Source organism: Peromyscus californicus, unplaced genomic scaffold, assembly GCF_007827085.1.
Source record: "Peromyscus californicus insignis strain IS unplaced genomic scaffold, ASM782708v3 Scaffold_4__1_contigs__length_199733344, whole genome shotgun sequence".
Classification (NCBI taxonomy): Eukaryota; Metazoa; Chordata; class Mammalia; order Rodentia; family Cricetidae; genus Peromyscus; species Peromyscus californicus.
In genome coordinates this window covers 129,320,283-129,340,255 of record NW_026294562.1, presented here as the reverse complement: position 1 = coordinate 129,340,255, position 19,973 = coordinate 129,320,283, and positions in this window count along the sequence as shown.

The window sequence follows — 19,973 nt, the reverse complement described above, 5'->3', positions numbered from 1 at the left end:
ATTAAACATGTTTTTAAAGTGGCAGGCATGCCTACAAGAGGGGCTGAAGCAGAGGAGGACCAAGCTGTTCAAACTCAGTAAAGCTATGGGCTTGAGTAAGCATAGCCCTCACCTTGTCTGCAGTCATGACACTTGTTTTGATTAGCTACTTTTCTTTTCTTTTTCTTTTCTGAAATTGAAAATAGATTCTTCTCTCATACAGTACACCCCAACCACAGTTCCCTTCCCTCCACGACTCCTAGCTGCTCCCACCTCCCCTCTCCCCCAGATCCACTCCACTTCCATTTCATCTTCAGAAAAGAGCCAGTTTCCAAGAGATGAAGTCTGACAGGACCAAACAAGATACAATAAGACAAGGCAAAAGCCCTCTTATTGAGGCTGGACAAGGTAACCCAATAAGAGTCAGAGTCCCCAAAACAGGCAAAAGAGTCAGAGATACAACTATTCCCACTGTTAGGAGTCTCACAAAACACCAAGCTAACAGCCATAACATATATGCAGAGGACCTGGTGCAGACCCATGGAGGCCCCATGCTTGTCTTTTTGGTCTCTGTGAGCCCATGTGAGCCCTGGACCATGTTCTGGTGTCCTTCATCTCCTCTGACTCCTACAGTCTTTCTTCCCTCTCTTCCAGAGGGGTTCTCTCATCACCAAGGGGTGTGACCCAATGAAAGCTCACCCCTGCTCCCATCTGCTGCAGGAGGAAGCCTCTTTGATGATGACTAGTCAAGGCACATTAGGAATCATTTCATTGATCTTTTTTTGACAGTTGTGCTTGGTTCTATCCTAGGTCTCTGGGTTATCCAGTCTCTGGTTCCTGGCTATCCAAGCAGTATAGAGCATAGGCTCCTTCTTGTGGGGGCGGGCCTCAAGTTAAACCAGACGTTGGTTGGCCATTCCCACAAGTTCTGTGCTCTGATGGCTCCAGCACATCTTGTAGGCAGGACAGATTGTAGGTGGAGGGCTTTGTGGCTGGGTTAGTGTTCAGGGTTTTCTTTCTGTAGTCTGCAGAGTAACTTCTTGTGCCCAAGAAACTAGGATGTAGGGGTGAAGACTCCAATCCTGCTCCAGCTCCACTCTCTACCTTCAATAAGCTGAATGTAGGAGGGCAGCTTCCATTCAGCTCAGTGATCGCTTACTTTTCTTTTGTTTTTTGTTTCTTCAAACTCACTTCGTGTTTCATGACAGTTGAAGGGATTTCATCAACATGGTCTTCCACCTGCTTGTCTAATAGCCACGTGCTATCTTTTCTTCTTATGTTTTATCCACATTCATGTCCACGACTGCCTTCCCCATCTGTTAATTGTACCACCTCACAATACTTTGCTTAAACACCTGTATTGGAAAGGCACTCTCTAATACTCTATGTTGTGTTTTCACTGTCTTCTTGAAATGCCCTCAGATGTTAAACAAAGCCGAGATTTCCCTGATACATTTTCATACTTCCTTTTTGTTTTATAGATTTGTCTTGGAACCAGTGCCACAGCCAAATGCGCTATGGTTGAATTTTCTCCATTAATTCAGCCATCCTTGTATACAGCACAGGATTCTATCAATCATCAAATGAACTTGCTCTTTCATTCCTCCCAAATATATGTTATTTGCAGGTTTACTCTGCATAGAGTCAATTTCTTTACTTTTTTTTTTAAATAGAAATGCAGTTTGGAACAGGGCTGAGAGCTAAATTTGGGGTCGATTTTGAGTTGTTCAGCCTTGCTGGCAGACAGTGGGAACGGATGTTCATTATACAGAGATGCCTTCAAGAATTAGAGAGGTACGATAAGCTCTCACTCTGGAGAGCTGGCTGGCTGAGTTGAGAACGACACTGAGGAAAGACGATCTCCCTCCCATTAGTTCACAAGGAGTTGAAGCAAGAAGTTACTCAACATGGCAGTCAAACAGCTTGGCTCTAGGAGGCATCTGTTTGACTGTGTCTTGAGCCTCATTAGCATAACTAAATCCTACTACTTCCCAGAATATATTTATAGAATGTTAATAAAAATACCTATAAAAAAGAATATCAGGAAAAAAAGTTTTAAAATACTGGCATAGGCAGAGTTACATGGTTTTTTTTTTTCATTCCTAGACTTCTTAAAGGATTTAGCAGTAAACTTTGCCATATCAATTCTTTAAAACTGTAAGACGTAGTCAAGGCTCTCATATTTGTTTCCTGATGGTACCCTTCTGTCTGTTTTGTGTCTTTGAGAAATCATTCTCCCTTGAGAAACCCCATACTAACCAGAGTGGGGTTAGGTGAGGCAGGGAGAGCTAGCTCTTGGATGGTCTGGGCAGACTTGGTAGGACATTCTACACATGTTATCACCAGCCACAAGTTAGTCCTATGCCTGGCTCTAAACCGTGAACATTGATATTGGTTTGCCAGGAAAGAACTCTGGGTTTCTGCATAAATCCAAGCCACAATATGCTCAATGAAACCAGATAGGTGCCAGAAGATTGCCCGAGCCAAAGAATCTAAAGTTAATGAAGAGGCATTGTCCTTACTACCTACATGAGGGAACAAATGTCATGACTGAGCAGGAAACCATGCACTGGTTACTTACAGAGAGCCCAACTGCCTGGGAAGAGCAAGATCATCACTATGTCAACCACTAGAAATGGAAGCGCAAACTCTGCTACCCACTGAAGGTATGTGTACAGGTCACAAGGGAGATTTCTGTTACTAGCTGTAAACCATCATCAATCAACCACCTACGCCAAGGTTGTAAGTGGCACATGAAGTCAAGAGATGTGGAAAGGGGTGTCTGTGGTGATATTTTAATTTTGCTGAAATGTGGTGATATTTTATTTGTATGTTAACAAATAAAGTTTGCCTGGAGATCAGAGGAAATAGCAAGCCATTAACACAAAAGTCAGGCAGTGGTAGCACACGTACTTAATCCGATCACTTGGCAGGCAGGGTCTCTGTGTGTTCAAAGTCACACTAGGGAACAGAGCCAAGCTTGGTGACACATGCCTTTAATCCCAGTACCAAACATAGAGACCTGGCAGTCTGCACAGACAGGCAGTAACAAGGAATTGAGGTAGCTGGGTTAAGAGCCAATGAGAGGACAGAACAGCAAGGTAATAAAAGCCTGGGTAGACAGGAAGTCGTGGCATGTTGGAAGCTACAGAGCTGGTGAGGTAAGTGGCTCTCACTATGTCCCTAATCTCTAAGGCTTTCACCCCTATATTTGGCTCCGTGTTCTTTATTTAATAAGACGGCTTAGAAATTCGTCTATAGGTGTCCTGCATGGACAACAGCTGCAGCAAACCTCCTTGACATCTTGGAAAGAATCAAATGAGCTAATGCTTAGCTTTCATTGTCCGTGGCCCCATCCAGTGTTCCTGATTGGTAAATCCTGTGGCTTAGAGGTGATGCAGTCCACGGAGAGCAGCCCCCCAACTCACGTTATGGACAGAAGCAAGGCAGAAAGCTGTGTAGAAATAGAATGAAGGCATCAGGAACATCTTGTGCACAATTATCTATTGTGTGATTTGAACTTAGTTATGTTAAATACTTACCTAAACACTGAGATCATGCAAAGGTATAATATTCTTTCATCTCTCTTGATCAGTGCTTATCTATTTATGCACATCATAAAGAAAACAGAACATCATGAGGGAAATCAAACCTCACTCTACTCTAGACCTATTTAATCAGAACCTCTGATTTGCATCCTAGGCTTATAGAGTGTGAGTTGCTTAGGGTAATTCTTATTTACATCTTAAGTGCCATTGAAATGGGACTCCTAAGATGTATTCTTGGATTGTGTCTGTTCCTAGCAAGTCCATTTGTGGATATTGTATTTTGGGCATTTCTTCTAATTCACTTTGCAAACATTGCTTTTCCTTTTTAAAAAGGAGAGAGAGAGAGAGAGAGAGAGAGAGAGAGAGAGAGAGAGAGAGAGAGAGAGAGAGAGAGAGAGAGAGAGAGAGACTTTGGTTATGTTGATATCAGCATGTTGAAGGTCTTCTAGTGAGGAAGGCATGCCTCTCTATCCTAATTCCAAGAACAGATTCTTGTTCAGTTTTTCCCTTATTTTGTAATATGAATCCTAATGATCATACATTCAAAAAAAGCTGTTTTTGTTATTCATTGGAAGTTTGTAGAGCCAAATTTCGTCCCACATTAGCTATACTTACTTATTTAGAAACACTTCGTAATATCATAACCAATTGAATGAGAATTGGTTTTGATCTCAAGCCAGCATGTTTGAAATATGCCTTGCAGTCAACTACATGTGATGAGTTTACTTAATCAATTAAAACACTATAAATGGTACCTATTAAAGAAATCAGGAATCTTCTGTTTTCCATTTCTTTTTAGTTGGTTTGCTTACACAACTGTTGGAAGATCAAGAATACATTAATACTTAATATTCTATTGCACCCTGATCACCATAATCTTGATGTACATAGTGAAATTAACCAGTTTTCTTTTGTCACACCTTCCCATAATAATGTTCTAGAGTAGAGAGATATGACAGCACAACAGAAAAATTATATCAATATTCCTACCTGGAGTAACAGTGTAAATCAGCCTCCTATTTCTTAGCTACCAACATGAAGTACCACTTCTTTCCATTCTACGAACTCCCAACCAGTCTTCATGGCATGGAATGAGAGTGGCCTGTCTCCATGCCCCTGTACTTCCTTTCCAGTCACACACACAAATATTGGTTGGAACTATAACAATGAATTATTGAAGGACCCCCTGTCTATATATAGATTTATTATCAAACGCTTTTGTTAGTCTGTCAATTGCTCAACTGCATTTCCAAATTAGTAAAATAATAGGTAAGAACTCAGAGGAATGGAGTTAGTTAATTTTCAGTGTGGCTCTTTCTTGTTGAGCAAATTTCTGGTTATGTCTTTCACGATTGCCTTCTGCCTCTGTGCTACACGGTGTCAAGTCAGAGCACGGATGGCACAGTGTAGTTATGGAACAGGATCGTGTGCACAGGGAAGACCCATTGTATTTGTGATGCCATTTGCTGAGAGTGCCTGCTCAGGGGTGTGCTCCTGTGCTTTGATCCCTATTTTCTCAATGAATCTGATTAATTCATGATTCACTAACGTAAATCTGATTGGAAGCAGCTCTTTAGTGTTGATAGAGAAGCCTGGTTGAATTAATAAAGATATCAAGAATAACGTTTCAAATAAGAAGTGTACTGTTACAGGAGAATAGAAACTGTCACTTTACAAAAGGAAGACATGGGCAAATACATTTTAAGGACCTGTTGAGGAAATAGAAGCAATGCCATGGTTTGACTATGCTTCCGTGCTCTTAAAATATTTAAAAGTAGCTCAAACACATGAGGAATGTAAATATCAAGGAATGTAAATACCTAACATTTCACGTTTTTGCATTATTTGTTTTCCTCTCTGGCTTGTTAGAATCATTGAATCTTCAGCATTACAGATTGTGGAATTTTTGTCTTTCTTTCTTATTTATTTATTTATTTGTATATTTAGGTTTTCACTTTCTCTTCTTCAGGATGAATATTCTTCAGGTCTGAACACTTGATATCAAGTTGTGCTGAAGGTCGAGGAACACTTAGGGGGTAGAGCTTTGCTAGAGGTAATTGGTCATTAGGAACTTTTCTTGAGGTTGGATAGCATGATCCTACTTCCTGTCCATTGTGCTTCTAGACAACTGTGGGCAGCCGCCTCACACTCCTGCTGTCAGACCTTCCATCATGATGCTCTGGATCTTCAGGAACTATGAGCCAAAATAAGTCTTTCTTTGCCTAAATCTCTTCTTCTTAGATGTTCAGTTCCATCAATGAGTAGAGTAACACATAGTCCCATGAAGAACAAGCTGGCAGATGTATAAAGAGCACGAGGTAAACCCTACCATTGTACCTTCACATTTTCTGATAATTGCTTCACCTCTGGGAGATTCTTAGACTCCATCATTGCAATTATGATGATTTTTTTACTTTTCCATAGTGTAGATCTCTTTATTGATATTATATAATGGTTGAATCCTTACCAGTACACTTTTCCCTAATTCTTTAGGCAGAATTCCCTTTTAGCACTGCACATATTTATAGTTACTGCTTTGAAATGTTTGTCTGGCAAGTACAATATCTGGATACCAGTGGTGATTTCTCTTGGCAGGTCACAGATTCCTGTTTTTCAGCATGTCATAATTTTTGTTGATGACATAATATTATGGATAATTAAGTGCACCAACTCCAGATTCTATATCTCTTTCCCTCTGTGTCCTGCCCCACATACTCAGTTGTTTGCTTCTTTGTTTTCCTGATTATTTGAACTCATTCTATGGAGTACATTTTTTTATCTACAGTAAGTGTCCTCTAAAATTTCTCATATTATATTTTTTATTCTAGTATTTTATTTTTAGAGCTAAGTCTTTTCTTTTGATTGTTATGGCTAATTGAGCAATCAATGACTAGTTGGAAGTTGTGCTTAAATACCTTTAGCCATTGAATCTACCCTTTTACATTGATTTGTGCATGCTTGGTGTATTCTTTATCTACTGTTGTGTTATAGTGTCAACACAAACTTGGGTTCATAACACTTTATTATCTTACTGGTTCTGTCAATCAGAATTTGGACATAACTTAACTGTATTACCTGCTTCGGGAATTCATAAAGATGAAATGGTATGTTGACTAGGGCACTTGGACTCCCCTCAAAGTTCACCTAGAGAAAAGTGAACTGCTAAATCGACATTAATGTTGGCAGATCTGAGTCCCTTGCTGTTAGTGGACCGAAAGATTAATGTTAGTGCTGAATATAATAAACTGGAGGCTGGTGATGATTCTTTACCACGTGGGCCTTTGTATAAAGCAGTGAATGACACAGAAGCTTATGTCATCAATGCCAGAAAGAGAGAGAATGTCCTAGCAAGGCAAACAATAAAGTGTTATGCAACTTAATCAAGAAAGTGGTACCTCATCACCTGTATAATATTCTATTTGTTATAAGTCATTTTTAGGTCCTGACTACACCCAAGGATGGACTCCTACAAGAATGTGAGTATCTATGACAGAGAGAATTGGGGCAAAGATGGGACATGCTTTCAAACTTCAGTGGGTTTGTGAGTTTGTCTTGTTTTTTTTTTTTTTTTTCTCCATTTTCAAGTCTTCATGTTTAGCCAGGAGTGAGTGACTTCCCAGGGCCCTCCCTGGTTTCTCCTAAGCAGACATATCCTCTTGGATGCACAAAGTCTTCTAAGTATTGAAAGTCAGATCTCAGCCAGGCTTTTTCATCTATTCATCTCTCTTAATCTACCTCCTGTGTCTTGAGGCAGTGTCCTGTTGACTCAACTGTCTCATCCATTTTAGATGACAGGCTTCTGTCATCTCTCCCTGATTATTTCCTGCTCATATCTTTGTGACTTTCAACAATAGGATTATAAAACATCAGCTCCAAATATCCCACATTGTCCTTGCAGGAAGCAGAGCTTCCAATGTAGACTGTCTATCCCATCTGTGTGGAGAGGACTCCACACAAATGATGGGAGAGAAAGCTTACAGAGACAAGAAATGTCCAACTCAAAGCCCACAGACCCCCACCCCATCAGTAAACAGCCCAGCTTCTTAGAAGATGCCCCTTCCTTTCCTGGGTGTCACTTTTTATGGCATGCAAGTCGTGCTCTTCAGCAACTTTGTCTGGTTTTACCGCTGCTCTTTAAACAATAGTAGTTCGCCGGGCGGTGGTGGCGCACGCCTTTAATCCCAGCACTCGGGAGGCAGAGCCAGGCGGATCTCTGTGAGTTCGAGGCCAGCCTGGTCTCCAAAGCGAGTTCCAGGAAAGGCGCAAAGCTACACAGAGAAACCCTGTCTCGAAAAACCAAAAAAAAAAAAAAAAAAAAAAAAAAAACCAATAGTAGTTCTAAGTTCCTCCTCTAGTAAAGTCTTGTCTCTCAAACCTACCAATTAAAATGGAATTAAATAACAGCCCATGTGATCTGTATGCACATTACATTTGAAAATTAGAGGTCTAGGTCATGTTCTGAAATGCTAAATCAGAATGCTTATAATATGAAATCGTATTCATTGAGAAGTTTGGCATTATCTTGAGGTTGAGAAAAATTGAAAACAGTTGCTTTCTCCTAGCATGCTAAATGGAGTAGCTATTTTGTTAATATATTAGAAAAATGACTGTGGCTTCTTTAGCTACCCAAAATATGTGAAATCAATAATATATACTTATTGCCATATATTGTCAATATATACATATTTGATTTTATATATAAGGGCAAAAATATGTATTTATTACTATGATTTGGTCCATATGACTGGACAAAGTCATAGTATAATACTATCATCACAGGTTAAAGTTCAGCAATATATAGCCAGACATAAGATTTTTTGTGTACATACGACAGCATAGCACTAAGAGTCAAATTAATTGCCAAATATTTACCTAATCTGGCTTTGTTTTCCTACTGGCTTTGGATGATGATTCCATCTTGAATCTGAGCACTTCACGCCTGAGGGCCAGCATAGGCCAGCCAGCCAAATGTCTTGATACTGAATCCCTTGTATTCCTTTGCTTTGAGGCAGGCACTTAACTTCTCCGTGTTTCAGTGCACTAGATTACATAATGGATTTAAGTATTTATTTATTGGAATGCTGCATTTAGAAGGTTAATAAGAAAAGATTGAAAGCAGAGCCTGATCCTGAGAAACACTGAGTGTTTTATCCTTCTGTGCTGTTATTATTCTAGTCTGAAGCACTTTTGTTCACATTTTTCATAATTGCAGCAGCAATCTGTCAGCCTGGCCTTCCTGCTTCTGTTTTTATTTCCTTCTGGTCTAACCTCCAATTTCTTCTATTAAGGGTCCTTTAAAGAGGCTGGTAAGGCCCCTTTCTTTCCCATAGTTGTTTGTATGACTTGAGAGGATGGGCACATGCCTTGCCAACTCCAGCTGGAAGGCTTCATGTCAGCATAAAGAAATCAGCCTTGGTGGGAATCTAAAACCGTGGGAACTGGAAAGTGTCACATGCCTCCCCCCTTCTCTCCCAAAAAGCCATATTTGAAACACTTACCATCACCTTCTAGGGCTTCTCACGAGACTTCCAATAAAATGTAAAAGCCCATCCCCTGTCCTGAACCAAAATAATGTGCACCCTGGTACTTCTTCGACTTCATCCCCTCTTTTCTGAACCTTGATCCCTGGACTCCAGGCACAGTGTTTGCTCTCTTTTCTAAATTACATCTGAAGCTTGCTTGTGCCTGGAAGGCTCTTCGCATTGGTAATGTCTTGGTATTTTGTTTGTTTGTTTGTTTTTAGACTTATCAAATATTTTCTTTTTTTTGGGGGGGTGGGGGTAATGTTTTCTCATGTCAATTTTCATTTTAAAACTTTTAATTAACACATAAAATTTTACACGTATATAAGTACCATATATTTCCTTATATGAGTTCATTATGCGAAGTTCAAATCAAAGTTAGCACATCTGTTTTCTCAAATATTTTTTTTTGGGGGGGAAAGACATTAGAAAGTATTTCTCTGACTTCTTGCAACACACAGTACATTATCCTCATCTCTAGTGACCACAGTGTGCACCGAACACAGAACTCATCTTTCTGTCTGTCACCTACTACCTTATTTTGCCTCAAAGCATGGACTCTGCCATCCTTTCCTATTCTCTGGAATGCTCTCAGATCCTAGATATTGCAGTGATTACTGCCCATTAGACAATCAGCACAATGGGATCAGGTACTTTGATATGTTTTGTTCACTAGTAACAACATATTATCCAGAGCAATCCCTTCCATCAAAGTGGTACCTGGTAAATAACCATTGAATGAATGAGTTACTTAGTAATTCAGAATGAGTGGACAACTATTTTCAACCTGCTTCAAAATGTAGTAAGTATTTTGTGTTACAGCAATGGTAGATATTAGTGAGCTCTTAACCTTTAGATATAGGTGGTACATAGAAGCTAACTCTTTCCATCCTTACAACAAACCTTACATAGATGAGTGACTCTGAGGTCAAGGACAAGATCATGTAGCTTGTAGGTGATCGAATAAATCCGAAAACTCCAATGCCACCACCTAACTTCCTATTCCACTAAATTGTGTCTGTGGATTTATTTTTGCGTTACTTCCATTCTTAGTGAACATATTTCCCTTTCATGTTCTTGTTGACCATTTGTATATTTTAATACAAAATACAACTTCAAGTTCTTTGCTCCATTTTTTCATACAAGTTGGGATTTTAATCCTCCCTGACGTACTCAAAAGAACCCTTTGCTCTGTTATTTCCAGGCCTTTTATCTTTGTCTGTGGTGAGTTTCTTTTACAGTTAAGACTTCGGCTTTACATAGTCAAGTCCAGGAATTTTTTTTCAGAATTTATGGCTTTTGGGAAATGTTTGCCCATGACTAGATTGTCATGTGTTGATTTTAGTTTTTAAAAATACAAATTGTAATTACCTTCTTAAAAACAAATATAATAACTTTTCATCAAATTGAATGTCACAGTGGTCTCTCTTCTGGATTCCATGCTCCATGTATGGATAAGATCCTAAACTTGCTTGGATCATGGTCTTTTCTTGCCTGGTGACATATTTTTAAGTTTTAATATCAAAGTTAAGCTTTTTATATAAAAATTTCTGGAGCTGAGAATGGTGACCTATGCATTTAATCCCAGCACTCAAGATGAAAAGAATAGCAGATTTCTGTAAGTTTAAGGCTGGCCTTAAACTTTATATAGGTAGTTCTGGGGTATCTAGAAATACCTACAATATGAGACCTCTCAAAAAACAAAAGATAGTATTCTAAAAACAAAACTCTCTCTCTCTCTCTCTCTCTCTCTCTCTCTCTCTCTCTCTCTCTCTCTCTCACACACACACACACACACACACACACACACACACACACACGCACAAGCACACGCACATGCACACTTATGTAATAACAATTAATGAAAAATATTGAAAGAAGTGGCTGTGAATTTGAAGGAAAGCAAGGAGAGGTGTATGAGAGAGTCTGGAGGAAAGAAATGGAAGGGAGAAATTATATGATTATAATATAATCTTTAAAATATTTTAATAACAAAATAAAAAAACACATCATATTGAAGCTGGACCAGGAAACCCAACAGAATGAAAAGAAACTCAAGAGAAGCCACTAGAATCAGAGACCCACTCATTCACACACTCTGGAGTTCCATAAAAGTATTAAACTGAAAGCCATAATATATACACAGAAGATCTGATGTAGACCCATGTGAGCTCTATGCTTGCTGCTTCAGTCTCTGATTTTATATGAGTTTTACTCAGTTGATTTAAAGGGCCTTGTGTGTTTCTGGCTTCTTTATTTTCAAAAACAAAACTGTCCATAGATGTGTGGATTTAGGTCTGTATCTTCAATTTGATTCCATTTATCAGTGTGTCTGTTTTATGCCAATACCAGGCTGTTTTTATTACTATAGTTCTGTAATACAAATTAAAATCAGGAATAGTGAGAAGTCCAACAGTTCTGTTATTGTTCAGAATTGTTTTAGCTATCCTGGGCTTTTTGCTTTTCCATATGAAATTGAGAATAAGTCCTTTTAAGATTTGTGATGAAATGTGTTGGAATTCTGATGGAGATTGGATTGAATCTGTTGATTGCTTTTGTGGGATGGCTATTTTTACTATGTTGATCCTACTGATCCATGAGCATGGGAGATCTTTCCATCTTCTGATATTTTCTTCATTTTCTTTCTTCAAAGACTTGAAATGTTTATTATACAAGTCTTTTACTTGCTTGGTTAGTTACCTCAATGTATTCTATATTATTTGAGGCTATTGTGAAAGGTATTGTTTGCCTGACTTTTTTCTTATTCAGCTTGTATTTTGTACATAGGAAGGCTTCTGATTCCTTCTTCGAGTTAATTTTGTACCTAGACACTTTGCTGAAAGTGTTTATCAGTTGTAGGAATTCGCTGGTGGAATTTTTAAGGTCATTTTTGTATACGATAATATCATCTGCAAATAAAGACATTCTGACTTTTTCCTTTCCAATTTGCATTCCTTTGGTTTCTTTCAGCTGCCTTATTGCTCTAGCTAAGACTTCAAGTACTATATGAATAAGTATGGAGAGAGTGGACAGCTTATCTTGTTCCTAATTTTAGTGAAATTGCTTTGAGTTTCTCTCCATTTAAGTTGTTGTTGGCTATGGGCTTGCTGTAAACTGCCTTTATTATGATGAGGTATGTCTCTTACATCCCTAATATCTCCAGGGTTTTTATCATGAAAGTGTGTTAAATTTTTTCAGAGACATTTTCTCCATCTAATAAGATGATCATACGGCCTTTTTCTTTCAGTATATTCATATGGTGGATTACATTTATTAATTTTTGTTTATTAAACCATTCCTACCTCTCTGGGATGAAGCTTATTTGATCATGGTGGATGATCTTTTTGGTGTGTTCTTCAATTTGGTTTCTAAGTATTTTATTGAATATGTTTTGCATCTTTGTTCATAAGGGAAATTGGTCTGTAATTTCCTCTCTTTGTAGGGTCTTTACGTGGTTTGGGTATCAGGAGAACTGTGGCTTCACAAAATGAACTGGGCAATGTCATGTTTGTATTTTGTTGGATGAGTTGAGGAGTACTGGCATTACCTCTTCTTTAAAAGTCTGGTAGAGTTCTGTGCTAAAACCATCTGGCCTTGGTTTTTTGTTTTATTTTTATTTTTTTTTTTTTTTAAGTTTTTTTTTTGGTTTTTCGAGACAGGGTTTCTCTGTGTAGCTTTGCACCTTTCCTGGTACTCGCTTTGGAGACCAGGCTGGCCTCGAACTCACAGAGATCCGCCTGCCTCTGCCTCCCGAGTGCTGGGATTAAAGGCGTGCGCCACCACCGCCCGGCTTTGTTTTGTTTTTAAAAAACAGTTTTAAGTAGAAGAAAGTATTCTTATATCGTGAGTCTGAATAAATGGCTCAGCAGTTAAGAGCACTTGCTGCTCTTGCAAAAACTTCAGGTGCAGTCCCCTGCTGTGGGATATTTGAGTAAACTGTGTAAAGATGCATCAGTGTTTTACCTTGCCTGCCTAAGGCACCCGATTGGTTTAATAAAGATCTGAATGGCAAAGAGCTAGGCAGAAGAGTGTAGCATGAATTTTAAAGAGTCTTTATTAATAAAACAAACCCGGACCAAGTATCAGGGTGAACACTGGAAGATCAGAGAGACAGAACAAGCCACAGCTAACCACACCTGGCCAACTTCTCAGCTGATCTTGTTTCCTCAGATTGGAAGCCTCTGTGTCCTCATATCCAAATGGCTCTCAGCTGAACTGTGCTGCTCAAAACCTAAAAGCTTAACCAGCCAAATGCTTAACCAGCTAAGTGCTTTTAGTTTCTGGTCCTCACGCCTTATATACCTTTCTGCTTTCTACCACCTCTCCCTGGGATTAAAGGCTTGCTTTCTGGGATTAAAGGCATGAGTCACCATGCTTGGCTGTATCCTTGAACAGATGGATTTCTGTCTCTGGAATGCTAGGATTAAAGGCGTGTGCTACCACTGTCTAACATTTATGTTTAATATTGTGGCTGTTCTGTCTCTGACCCAGATAAGTTTATTAGGGTGCACAATATTTTGGGGAACACAATACCACCACAGAAGAGGTTATGTGGGACTTCTAGGCAGAGACAGAAACTCTGGGAAGAAGTCTTTGACAGCAAGACATGAAGGGAGGCAGACATACATTACGGAGGAATGGTAACGAGCCATGTGACAGAACATAGATTAATATGAATGGGTTAATTTAAGTTATGAGAGCTAGTTGTGAGTAAGCCTTCATAATTAAAAATAATCTCTGTGTCATTATTTGGGGGCTGGGGTCCAGAGAAAGAAAGTCTGACAACAGTTACCAACACCCACATGGCAGCTCACAACTCTCTGTAACTTCAGTTCCAGAGAAGATGAATGACAATCTCCTCTGGCCTCCCTGGGCACTAGGCACATGCATGGTTCACATACATGTGAGCTAAGTACTCACACACAAAAACTAGGATTTGAAAATCTTAGGTTGTATTGAAGCTCTGTTTCATAATATTTTATTAGAATTTGAGCAAATACCCATTATCTGCATCAAATATTATTATTCTAGAAATGCTCACTGAGAAGATTTTTATGTGCTCAGTCTCCTTTCAAGGGTATAGCTTCTATAATTCCTAAGTGGAATCTGAATATCTGAATATAATTCTAGTCTTTACAAACTTAAGATCCTGCATAGTCAATGAGCCATGTTATGTTTGCCACTGTTCTCTCACTGTGTATACTGTGTACTGTAAATCAAGATCAATGGGTTTCACTTATACACACTATGCCATATATAACTTCATTCTAGATCAAAGAAATAAGTGTCTGGTGAGCCCAGATTGTCTCATTGTTGTGCAGAACAATTTTATAGGTTCATTCTAGATAAAGGACACAATGTGGGACAGATACCTTTCTATCATTATTTACATGCTAATAAATATCGACAATTGTCCCTGCAAGACAGAAGGGGGAGAGTGTTAGAAATCACAGGGACATAAAAGTCAGGGTTCAATATGCAGGAAATAAGGGTAACCTGATTGTGAGAGGCTTGATGTGGAAATGCTGAGTGATACTTGAAACTATCCTTTATGTAAGTGTAAGCCAGACTGTGATATGCAACCCAATTTGTTCAAAATAGAATAGTACAGCATCTATTTTCTGTAAGGATTCTGTAAGGACTTTATATCCAAAGTATATGTAGAGCTCAAAAACTCAAGAGCCAAACGTTAGAAAATCTGAGTTGATATTTCTCAAAGCAAGACCTGTGAATTGCCAGCGGGTGTGTACAAAGGTGCTCAGCATCCTGCATCATCAGCAAAGTGCAAATCAAATCACCGTGGGGGTACCATCTCAGTCTCAGCACAAAGAGGAATGTCAAACAGAAAACAGAGAAGAAATATTGGCAGAGGTCTGGAGAGACAAGAGAACATCAAAACATTGTTGCTGAACATGTAAATTAGTATTCACTATAGACAACAGTGCGAAGGTCCCTTTCAAAATTAAAAACAGATCTTCTGTGTGATCAAACCATCTTGTATCTAAAAGACGTGAAATCAAAATGCCAAGCATGCTTTCACTTTCTCAGTCTTTGCCACTTATTCACAGTATTGAAAGCATACAATTAACCTGTGTCCAGCAGTGACTGGGTAGATACACACACTGTGGTACACATGTCTACACACGCTGGTTATAGCTGTGTGAGTAACCAAGCCCAGTTCAAGAAAGTTCTTTTCATTTTGAAGGATCAGAATTAACTTTCGTTTTCTAAGACACAAACTTAAAAAGTCTAATGAGCTCTGGTGTGTTTTGCATCTCAGCCTCAAGTTAAAGAATAGTAGCTGTATTCCTTTTGATAAGGCTACCACTTGCAGTTCCCCACAAATGCAAGTCCTTTCTGGTCTTTAGTTTATGATCCCACAAATAAAAATGAATTCTTGAAATGTCCCCTTTATTTTCCAGAGTCCAGGGTGATGTTTTAGAGACCTTCAGAAATCCCCCTTTCAGTTTCTATTTTTCTGTAAAACTGGATTTGAGAAACACCAGTATCTTGTTATGGAGACAAGTGAGAAGGGTGCAGTCTATGCAGCTGCGTCACATTAATACACTACACAGATCCTGAAAGATATCAATAAATTGATATTATTAGATCTCTTTTCTGGTTGATTTGAAAAAAAAAATAACAGCAGTGTGAAAGCCATTGTTGACTCAGTGTTGATTAAACTATCAGACACGCCAGAATTTTGATTTAAAAGCCTATCTTAGTTCCAAAGTTGAGGAAAATCCAACTTATTTAGAGCACACAGAATTTTGTAACTGCCTACGTGGTAGCCCTGGCCTCATGACAAAGAGGCTTTCATATTGTAGATATCTGTGACTTTTTTATTTTTATCATATTCCTTTTGTTACTAGAAAAATGTGGACTTGCGGGCTTGCTGGAATCTAAACGAATAGAACTGGCCTTTTTATAAAAGAAAATGAAGAGAGAAGAAAATAACCATTTTCCTTTACTAGCGCATCAGAGGGTGTAACAGTTGTTTGAACTGCTAGTCCTCAAAATGTTACATTTGAAAGAAGCCAAAACAATATGCTTTGGAAATAGCAGTGTTCCTCCCTTCATGAGGGGCCACGTGTAAGCTGTAAACCTCCCAAAAGAAAATTCACTAAATCCTCCTTCCCTGCCATCACTGTTAACTATCAGGCAGCAGCCTTTTCCGCTTGTGATCCCTTCGGCTGACTGGAGCTGTGGCTTACTGCCACTGCCTAGTGTCACACTGTCGGGGGAAAGACCTCAATTTAAAATCGGAAATATGGCTTCTCTTGAGCACATATTGCTCCCACACCACCATAAAGCAGAAAAATCCTAAATCAAAACACTATTAAGCTGAGGACTGTCTGCAAAACCCCAGAAAGCATGACTGTACATCTGTGCTATCCTGGTGATAAAGGATACTATGCTAGGGCCACTTGTGGGTTCAAGTATTAGTCTATCCCGATTGGCTAGGTACTTTGAGAAAAATCTATTGACTTCCCAAACACTGGTATTTTTCATTGGAAGTGGAAGTATATTAGTTACTTTTCTCATTGCTCTGATGAAACACCAACAGGAACAACCATAGGAAGAAGGGGTTGCTTTGGGCTGCCAATCTGAGGGAGGATACAGTCCATCACAGCAGGGAAGCCACACACAAGGTGCTTAAGGCAAATGTTCACATTGCATCTTCAGCCATGAAGGTGAGAGAGAGAAAACCCTGGAGCTCTGCTCAGTGTCTCCTTTTTAGTCAGTCTAGGACCACAGCCCATGGAATGGTGCCACCCACATTTAGCATGGGTCTTCCCACCCCAATTAACCCACCTTAGAAACTCTCTACAGGCATGCCCACATGATTCTAGATTTTTACAAATAATCCTCACAGGAGGTTGCAATGCTGTCTCAGTGTGGCCGCATATCTTACAGAGAATGCTCCTGCAGAAGGTTGAGCGCATACATCCAGACACATGATCAACATTACCAATAAAAGTTGACAGGTACTGTTTTATAAAGGTACAGAGCTTTGTCATTGGGTCTTGTATTGTCCTATCTCTGATCATCACAGGTGTATATTGGGGGAGAAAATCATGTCATATCATTGACCCTTGATATACTTGTTGGAAAGATGTAGAAACTTAAAACCTTGCCAGCCAACCTCAGTATGGCAAGGAGGGCATTTATCAAGAGGATGGGGACTGAGATAAACATTGGAACATCCTTCTCTAATTTTGCAAACTGGCCAGCTGAGAGAAAGATGGTTATCTCATGGCTGCAGGCTTGCTGTTCTTAGACTGACCCCTCTCAATGACTCAGTACAGTAGGGGACATTAATGGCAGAGCCTTTTCAGGTGACCACAGGAGACAGTGAGTAAGCAAGTAGTGATGTGAGGGGCTAGCTCTTCCCACCCCATAAAGAATCTCTCTAGCACTCTAGTGACAATCTATGCTTGGAAATACCCTGGGCTGCTGGTAAGGTCAGATTTGTGCATCATGCTCAGACAACATTCCTTGCATAATCCTGCTTCAACTCTTTCCTGCTCATAGGTATCATTCCTTAATAAACCTTCCTTGTACCTAGTACCTAGCCCTGTCTCCCATTGCTGTGCCCTGGAGAACCCCATTCCAGACAGGAGCCAAAGGTAACGGCTCCATAACATCTTCCCATCATCAGGATTGGGCAGGGTAGCCAGGTGGACGCTGAGGGTCAGACTAAAGAACAATCAAACTGCCCTGCAGTGAGGTATCTCAGCTGCAATAATCAGACAACACTGTGTAGGGGATGTACCAGGAAGGGGTGAGGGCAAATGTTAGTGGTGTAGCCCAGCACGGTTGGAGGATGTGGACATAGCTACAATATCCTCCACGGCACTGCTTAAATGTAGGCATCTTTAAAAATGTTGGTCTGTGTGACTATTCATTCTTTGGTACCATCCATCAATGGAGCTCCTTCCTCACACAGTTTCTGTAGGACTACACTCTGATTGAGGTCTCCTTTTCATTGACAACATTGGTATTATTTAAAAAGGAAAAAAAATAGTCCCAGAAAAAAATCTGTTCTCTATCTTCTCAAACTCACAGGCAAGTTTTGCTAAACATTCAGGCCCCCAGCTTGGGCCCACTGCCAACCTCAAAGCCCTGAGGGGAAGCTCCGACATCTGGTGAGATTGCTCACAGTCCCGTAATCAGCATCTACTGCCAGAACTGGGATAGACATGTGGAGGCAATATTCTGGAGGGACAGGCTGGGTGGGATACAGCCCCACTACTATCACTTAACGTGGACCTCCAAGAGCTAATGCAGCCACAGCAAAATTAGATGGAATGGACCTAGAACTTTTGAGGCATGTGAAGTTCAGGTTTTCTCTAGGCTGCCACTCCATTTCCCTAAGGAATAACGTTTGTTGGAGTGTTTCAATGGCCTGTCTATGCTTACACAGTTGCAGAAAAGAGTGGAGAACTGTCAAGATTCATCCCTAATAATTCCACCTTTCTCTTACCTTCATAAGGAAGACAGAATGGGATGGGGAGATGGCTCAGTTGTAGTATTATTGGGTTCCCCAAAATATTGTGCACCCTAATAAACTTATCTGGGGTCAGAGAACAGAACAGCCACTAGATAGACATAGAGGCCAGAAAATGGTGGCACACACACCTTTAATCCTAGCATTCCGAAGGCAGGTATCCATCTGGATCTCTGTGAGTTCAAAGCCACACTGGAAACAGCCAGGCATAGTGACTCTCGCCTTTAATCCCAGGAAGTGATGGCAGGAAGCAGAAAGGTATATAAGGTGTGAGGACCAGGAACTAGAGCCTGGTTAAGCTTTTAGGCTTTTAGCAGCAGTTCAGCTGCGATTCATTCCGGATGAGGACTCAGAGGCTTCTAGTTTGAGGAAACAGTATCGGCTGAGGAATTGGCGAGGTGAGGTGGCTGTGGCTGGTTTTGCTTCTCTGATCTTCCAGCATTCACCCCAATACCTGGCTCCGGGTTTGATTTTATTAATAAGACCTTTAAAGATTTGTGCTACACTCAGTAGTTAACAGGGTGAGCTATTCTTGCAGATGACATGATTTTGTGCCCCAGTGCTCATATCAGGCAGCTTACAACAACTTGTGACTCCAGGGATCTGACACTTTTGACCCTCTAGGGCACCTGCAATCATAGGCACATAGTCCCACCCTGACACAAAAATAAAAATAAGAAGTCCTTTAAAAAGGGAAATAAAGACAGGAAAACGTTGGCTATAGAGTGAGAACAGAGCAGACCTATCAGGTCCCGACACCAGCTCAGTGGGTAAAGCACTTGCTGTGTGAGCATGAGGACCAGAGCTCAGATCAGCAGAATCTGCATAAAAACCCAGGATGGTGGGATTGGAGACAGGAGAATTTTGGGGGCTTGCTGGCCAGCAAAACTAGCCGAATTGTTGAATTTCAGGTTGGGTGAGAGATCCTGTCTCAAAACAACAAGGTGGAGAGCAATAGAAGAAGACACCGCAAGACAAACACAGACCTCTACATGACAACCTGTACACAACGTTCACACACTCACATACGTATACCATACACAGGCAGACACAGTATACATGGGCACACATAGAAGGCAGAGAGAGAGAGACAGACAGACAGACAGACAATGGAAGGTAAGAATGGATGGATGGATGGAGGGAGGGTGTGGGGGGAGAAAGAAAGAAAGAAAGAAAGAAAGAAAGAAAGAAAGAAAGAAAGAAAGAAAGAAAGAAAGAAAAAAAGAAAGAAAGAAAGAAAGAAAGAAAGAAAAAGGCAAAAAGAAAGAATGGACCAGTGGCTTTCTCAGCCTACACTGCAGCAGGCATTTGGTGAAAATCAACACTGTTACAGTCATCATTTCTGTGCCCCGAGGGTAGAGGCCTTCTTCTTCTTGTCCTTTTCCTTTATTTAAGCCAGAACTCCCTTGTGTG